Genomic DNA, 6,037 nt, shown 5'->3' with positions numbered 1-6,037 from the left:
GCATTCATACTTGTAAATATTTTTATAATCCCAACTGCTCTACTATTAGAACTAATAATAATATTTCAAGTGTATATAAATATAATGTATATATAATTTCTTTTATTTGCTCGATATACAAATACGAATTCTAGATACGAATATGAATACACAAACTACCACGAGTACGAGTATTAATACTAATTAATTGAAATTTAAAAGAAAAGAGAACAAACATAAACAGTCAAAAAAAATAAAATTTCTTTTAGTACCGGTTGATATTACTAACCGGTATTAAGATGCCTGGTCTAGCTGCCTAGCAGTTTAGTACGCTCATTTAGTACCGAGCGTGGTGACAGGTACTAACTACACACGTACTTAATACCAGAGGAGCAGTACCGGGCGGTTAGTACCGGGCGGAAAACCGGTACTAATGTAAGTTTTTCTAGCATTGAGTCAGATGTGCAGTGAGACAAATATGTCTTGGAAGTTGAGCAAGCTAGCGCGGACTCAAGAGCTAGCAGCCAAGTTTCAGTAATTAAAATATTTATGAGCTAACCTCCGCGCAAGCCGTTTGAGGAGGCCTAAAGGACACGAAGCTGATCGGAGCTATCCAGGCAAACCCACATTGCCTTGCTTGGTCCAGTAGTCATCCGAAAAATAGGGGCATGCGGGCTAATAAAAAGCAAGCGTAGGCTGCAGTTTAGGACTCCTACAATGCTATGAGCCCTATAGAATAGATAGCTCTCTAAAGGTACAATGCCTGACCGTACGGGCAGCGCCGGCTCTATGATCTCGAGGCCCTAGAGCCAATGGGATGCTATGAGCCTTTAGAATAAATATTCTTTACATTTATAAATGGTAAAAATCCCTCAAAAAAATTATAAATGGTAAAATATATAGTAGCAATGCTAACAGTTTTCAATTCTTGCAAAACAATGGCAATATTACAAACTAATAAAGTACTCCCTCTGTTTTAAATTATAGGTTGTTTGACTTTTTTATCCCAAATTTGACCAGTCATTTTATTCAGAAATTTGTGCAAAATATCACTTATTTGTTGTGTGTTGCTTTTATCAATACAAGATCTTCAAGAATAACTCAAATTTGACAATGTTTGCACGAATTTTTTGAATAAGACGAGTGGTCAAATTTAGAGTCAAAAAAGTCACACGAACTACAATTTGAAAAGGAGTTAGTAGCAAAATGGGACTACGTTTTTTTAAAAGACAAAGCGATTCTAGTGTGCTTACCTCAAGTAAGAAACTGAATTCGAATGACTCCATGCCTCCATCAACAATAACTCATACTCCCTCCATACTCGTAAAAAATGATGTTTAAGACAACATTTAGCATACCAAGGAGTGAGTAATTAGCGGGTATTTTTTCCTGTTTGCTCTAATTAAATAGGGCTGCGGGTATTCCCAAGCCAACAAACATCCATAGGCAAACCTGTCAGCTGGCCTTTTTCCTATGCAGGTGGGCATGGTTCGAATCTCGTTGCCCACACAATTTTTTGTGCTGTCGCTTTTGCATGGGGACTGCATGTCCGGTGGCAGCAGCATCTCTGAGTCCTGTACCACCTCCGGCGCTACCTCAGACGACGATACGCGGAGGCCGGTGGCCGCATCCATGGAGTCTGCCGGTGTCGGCGACGCATCCATGGAGTCCGCGGCGAGTGCGACGCGAGCGGCGAGCGGGTCATCTACTCTGAGCTATGCGGTCACCCATGAGCAGCGAGTACGACACGAGCGGCCAGCGGCGAAAGGCGAGACGCGAGCCTCTCGCGGCGTGCGGCAAGCGGTAATTAAGAAAGCGAGCGCATACGAGAGGTGAGCGGTGCAGCGAGAAGAGGCAAGGGCAATATTGGCCACATGAGCCGGTCGCGCTCCACAACGTCATTTTGTTCACAAACGACGGGGAGGGTCTAGATTCCAGAACATCGTTTTTTACGTATACGGAGGGAGTACGTTTATTTTGGGGTAAGAAATCATCTAAATCTACTTCACAGTTATCTTAAGAAAAAGTTTTGCAGCATTTTCATAGATCATTACAATCCAAGAACATTCTAGTACCTAGATTATAGAGGAAAAGAAAAGAATGGAATTAAAAGTTTTAAACCCTAGCGATCTAATGCGCTAAGCAAATGCAAACAGTATGGGTTGGCTGTGAATGGTTCAAGATTCGTGCTAACTGGGTCTTCCGCCCTCTTTTCCACTGCTTCGATTCCGAGTTTGGACTGCCTGCCCGCAAACGGTATGGGTTGGCTGTGAACGGTTCAAGATTCGTGCTAACTGGGTCTTCCGCCCTCTTTTCCACTGCTTCGATTCCGAGTTTGGACCGCCTGCGCTCTAGTCGGAATGAGCAACACTTTGGAATGAAGCAGTACAACATGGAATAGAAAAAAGAATGAGTAGCTGGCTGCCCCCGCGCTTGTCTGACCTTCCTTTCTCCTCCCGTGCTACACCCATTGGTGATGGACGCCATTTGCGAGTGCCCCCAAGCTCGATCCCTAGCTAAGATCCCAAAATGTCGGAACCAGATCCACTAAATACCAAATTGCCCGAAGGCGTTCTTACTGGGATCTTTGACGGATGCTTGCCTATACCCATTGGAAATGATTCGAACAGCTCAAGATCTGGATCTCAGGATGAAGCTGTATATAATGGATTCAGTGGTAAGCCATGTAACCACTGATTGAAAGGATTTGTAGACGTTTTCTTGGTGGAAGTTGCTATTGTCTTGATTTGAACTGGATTTTCCGTTTCAGGTTATGCATCTCTTTTGGATAGTTGTTTATTTGGTGAGAATAAATGTCAACGGGATCCGAATACAAGAGGTTATGCATCTGTGTTGTAGAGACCACTTATTCTAGGCATGCCTTTATTTTATTGCCTTTTGTTCCTAGGTTCTGTCTACTACTATAAGATTCTTGTATGTCATTACTAGTTATCTGATAGTTACTAAAATTACAACAATTGTTAAGCTCTTTTTCAAAAATTGTGAAAAAACTAAACACTCTGCATAAGCTCTTTTTCAGATACTTAATAGCTTGTCATAATCTCTTTTGTAGTCAGATCTTTTCTTAGGGTTAATTGGAATGCCAGAACTAGGTTGGTTTGCCGTATGTTGAAATATATTTGTCAGCAAGGCACATGTTTTCCTTAACCACTGCAGATATCATTGCATTCTTACTCTTTTTTATGAGCTGGATGCAGCGTGCATTCTGATGTCTTAATGCACCAATAAACCAATTATTAGCCTGCAATTGAAGGAAAAACCTGTTAACACTACCATACAAAAAGTTGGATTGAAAAACTAGAGATTAGGACCATCTTTCCGCCCAAGCTCCATCTGAAGTGGGACCATTCCAGCATTCTTTGAAATGGCTATACCAGTACCACCTCTAGTAAAGCTAAGAAGCAAAAAACAAAAAAACAAAAAAAACAAATAAGGTTGTCGCACTGAAACTGAAGATATTAAATATCAACAAGCGCTGCTGAACTAGCTTTGAGGCAATTCATGCGGTCAGGTAAAGCTTAAAAAACAGCTAATAACGGGAAAAAATACTAAACTTCAAGTAACCAAATCTCCACTTCCTAGGTTCGTTCCAAGGCTTCAACAACGAGAGGAGCATCCACGAAACAGTTGCCCAATTCCTGCTCCAAAGCATGAATCTGCATATTCTTTTGCCTAAGCATGTGGCGAGCAGTATCCAGATCAACCTGCAGAGCATCGATAGTAGTGACAATAAAAAACCATATCTTCAACCTACTTGTTCAGTATATCCTCCCAGATGAACATATTACAGATCTGCATAAAAGAGAGCGAACCAAGGAGGAAAAAAATCAAGTAAAATGTCGGGCAAAAACATTAAAAAGGAAAAGACGAACAGCATACCGAGCAGGTATAGAACCTACGGCATGGGTTCCGCTCTATGCCGGATTTACGATTGAAAGCAGCTCGGCCACAAGCGCACTGAAGCCTGAAGGACAAGGATTTGCGAAGCATCGGGTAAGAACGAGGACCTGTGCAATGGCGGAACTATCCATTCTGCGTTAAGGAGGGGGAAGGTAGCAAGATTCGAGGGCCGGAAATGGGTTAAACAACAAAATGCGTTGACGGAAAAGTTAGCCAGATCTGCGAGAAGGGCAGCAAAGAACGAAAAGAAAGACGAGCGAGAAGATGCGTGTCCTCGCTGCTGCCTCGGATCCAAACTCAAGAGGACAGATGAGAGAAGCAACTCGAGAATGGAGAGGTTCTGGAAGAAGCAACTCGAGCGTAAGAGGGGATCAGGGGAAGTGTTGGGGGAGAAGCAGCTAAAGAGGAAGCCGGAATGGAAATAGAGAGAGAATGGAATAAAGGTACGGTGCGAACCCATGAATCAGAGTTCGGAATCGAAGCAGTGTTGGCCAGCGCGAATAATAAAGCGCCGATGAACGGACCAGATAGTGCTTGCGGCCGCAAACGGTTGTGGGGGTGCTTTTTCGGGGCTGCATCCCGCAGGCTAGAGTGTCCGCGGCAAGTGGGGCACCAGGCACAGGCGCACATCAGCACGTGGTTGCCTACCTGACGAGCGAATCTCAGGCAGCAATCGCGCCATTGACTGATTTGTTTCGCGCGACTCTGTGCTCGCCGTTTCGGTTTCGACGCCGACGGCCCGGTCCAGCGTGGGCCCTAGACAGTCACCCCTCCTTCCTGGTCTAGAGCCGGGCCTGCTGTACGGACAAAGTTATCAAGAAAAATTTAAATATGTACCATTAAAAGATCGTAAAGTTAAATATCACTACTACAAAACAGTTCTGGTCCAGACCATTTGTCCTGGCCGCCTTTAGACCCGGGACCAAAGGGTGTTTTAGTACCGAGTCCAACGGCTAGCCGGGGCAGCGTGGGGGCACAGGGGCCTTTTGTCCCGGTTGGAGCCACCAACCGGGACCAAAGGCCCTACATTTGTCTCGGTTGGTGGCCCCAACCGGGACCATTGGTGCGAGGGTCCTTTGGTCCCGGTTGAAGCCACCAATCGAGACCAAAGCTTCGCCCTTTTGTCCCGGTTAGTGGAACCAACCGGGACCAAAGGTCCCTCACTCTAATGGTTCTGGTTGGGGCCACCAATCGGGAAAAATATAGGGCCTTTGGTCTCGGTTGGTGGCTCCAACCGGGACAAAACAGCCCCAACCCTTTATCATCTTCTTCCTCCCCCACCCGAGCCAATCAGCTCAGTGCTCTTGCTATTCTTAGCTCGGAGGGGGGGGAGTTTTTGCCCATTTCCTCCACGATTTGTGAAGAATCTTCGATTTCCTGTCCATGCAACAGCTATAAAGGTTAGGAGCTTGTTCTTCTCATCATTCATTTCTTATTTAGCTCAGTTTTTATTGTTTAGAAATAGAGAAATGGGAGATTTGTGAAAGTTTCTTCAAATTTATACCATTTGATCTCAAATATGTGTAGTACTTTGAGTTGTGCATATATAGATAGATTTACTTGTTTTAGTTTATCTAGATGAGTATAGAGAGTTGATGTGTGATTTTCTTATATAGAGAGTTGATGTGTGATTTTCCATATATAGAGAGTTCATATTATTATTACAAATTAGAACTAGATTTTTGTTTACAATGAGAGTATATATATTGCAATGAGAGTATGTATATATTACAATGTGACTATTTAACATTTTATTAATTTTTTTCTTGTATTATGAATAATTAGTTGTATTTTGTATGTGTTTTCATTATTTTGTTGTAAAGATACGTGTAGGGAGTATGAGTTTACCACCTGTGAGTACATTGGAGCGTCATGTGTCCACTCGAGCGGCGGTACGCAATCAACTGGAGCCCACTGAACATTCCCTTGAGTTCCGACCTGAGGAGCGTGTTGGATGTCTGAGATGTCGTATTCGTCGTTGGGTTAAGAGAGCATTTTAATGCTTTGAACTTGGTAGAGAAAATCGCAAATTTCAGCATAAATTTAATGTCGAACTACATGGTACGAATGATGATCGTGAGTTGATGGCTCGATATAACGCAATGCGTGAAGCTCAGGGCTAGCAGAATTTGACCGT

General features: G+C 43.4%; 2 long non-coding RNA genes across 3 annotated transcripts; one reads left to right on the top strand and one right to left on the bottom strand.

The window, feature by feature from the left end:
• The first annotated feature begins 2,355 nt into the window (after window positions 1–2,355).
• Window positions 2,356–3,546, top strand: LOC120709505. Its single transcript, XR_005689707.1, has 2 exons — window positions 2,356–2,656; window positions 2,750–3,546. It is a non-coding gene; the product is annotated as an uncharacterized LOC120709505 (long non-coding RNA).
• Window positions 3,227–4,450, bottom strand: LOC120709504. 2 transcript variants are annotated; one of them, XR_005689705.1, is made up of 2 exons: window positions 3,880–4,450; window positions 3,227–3,792 (listed from the first exon to the last, which is right to left on the bottom strand). It is a non-coding gene; the product is annotated as an uncharacterized LOC120709504 (long non-coding RNA). The 2 variants fall into 2 exon arrangements; XR_005689706.1 differs by having other exon boundaries at window positions 3,900–4,450.
• Between the last annotated feature and the right edge of the window lie 1,587 nt (window positions 4,451–6,037).

This window comes from Panicum virgatum, chromosome 5K (assembly GCF_016808335.1).
Source record: "Panicum virgatum strain AP13 chromosome 5K, P.virgatum_v5, whole genome shotgun sequence".
Lineage (NCBI taxonomy): Eukaryota > Viridiplantae > Streptophyta > Magnoliopsida > Poales > Poaceae > Panicum > Panicum virgatum.
Note: the sequence above shows the minus strand (reverse complement) of the source record. Positions and strands in the feature narration are given on the sequence as shown.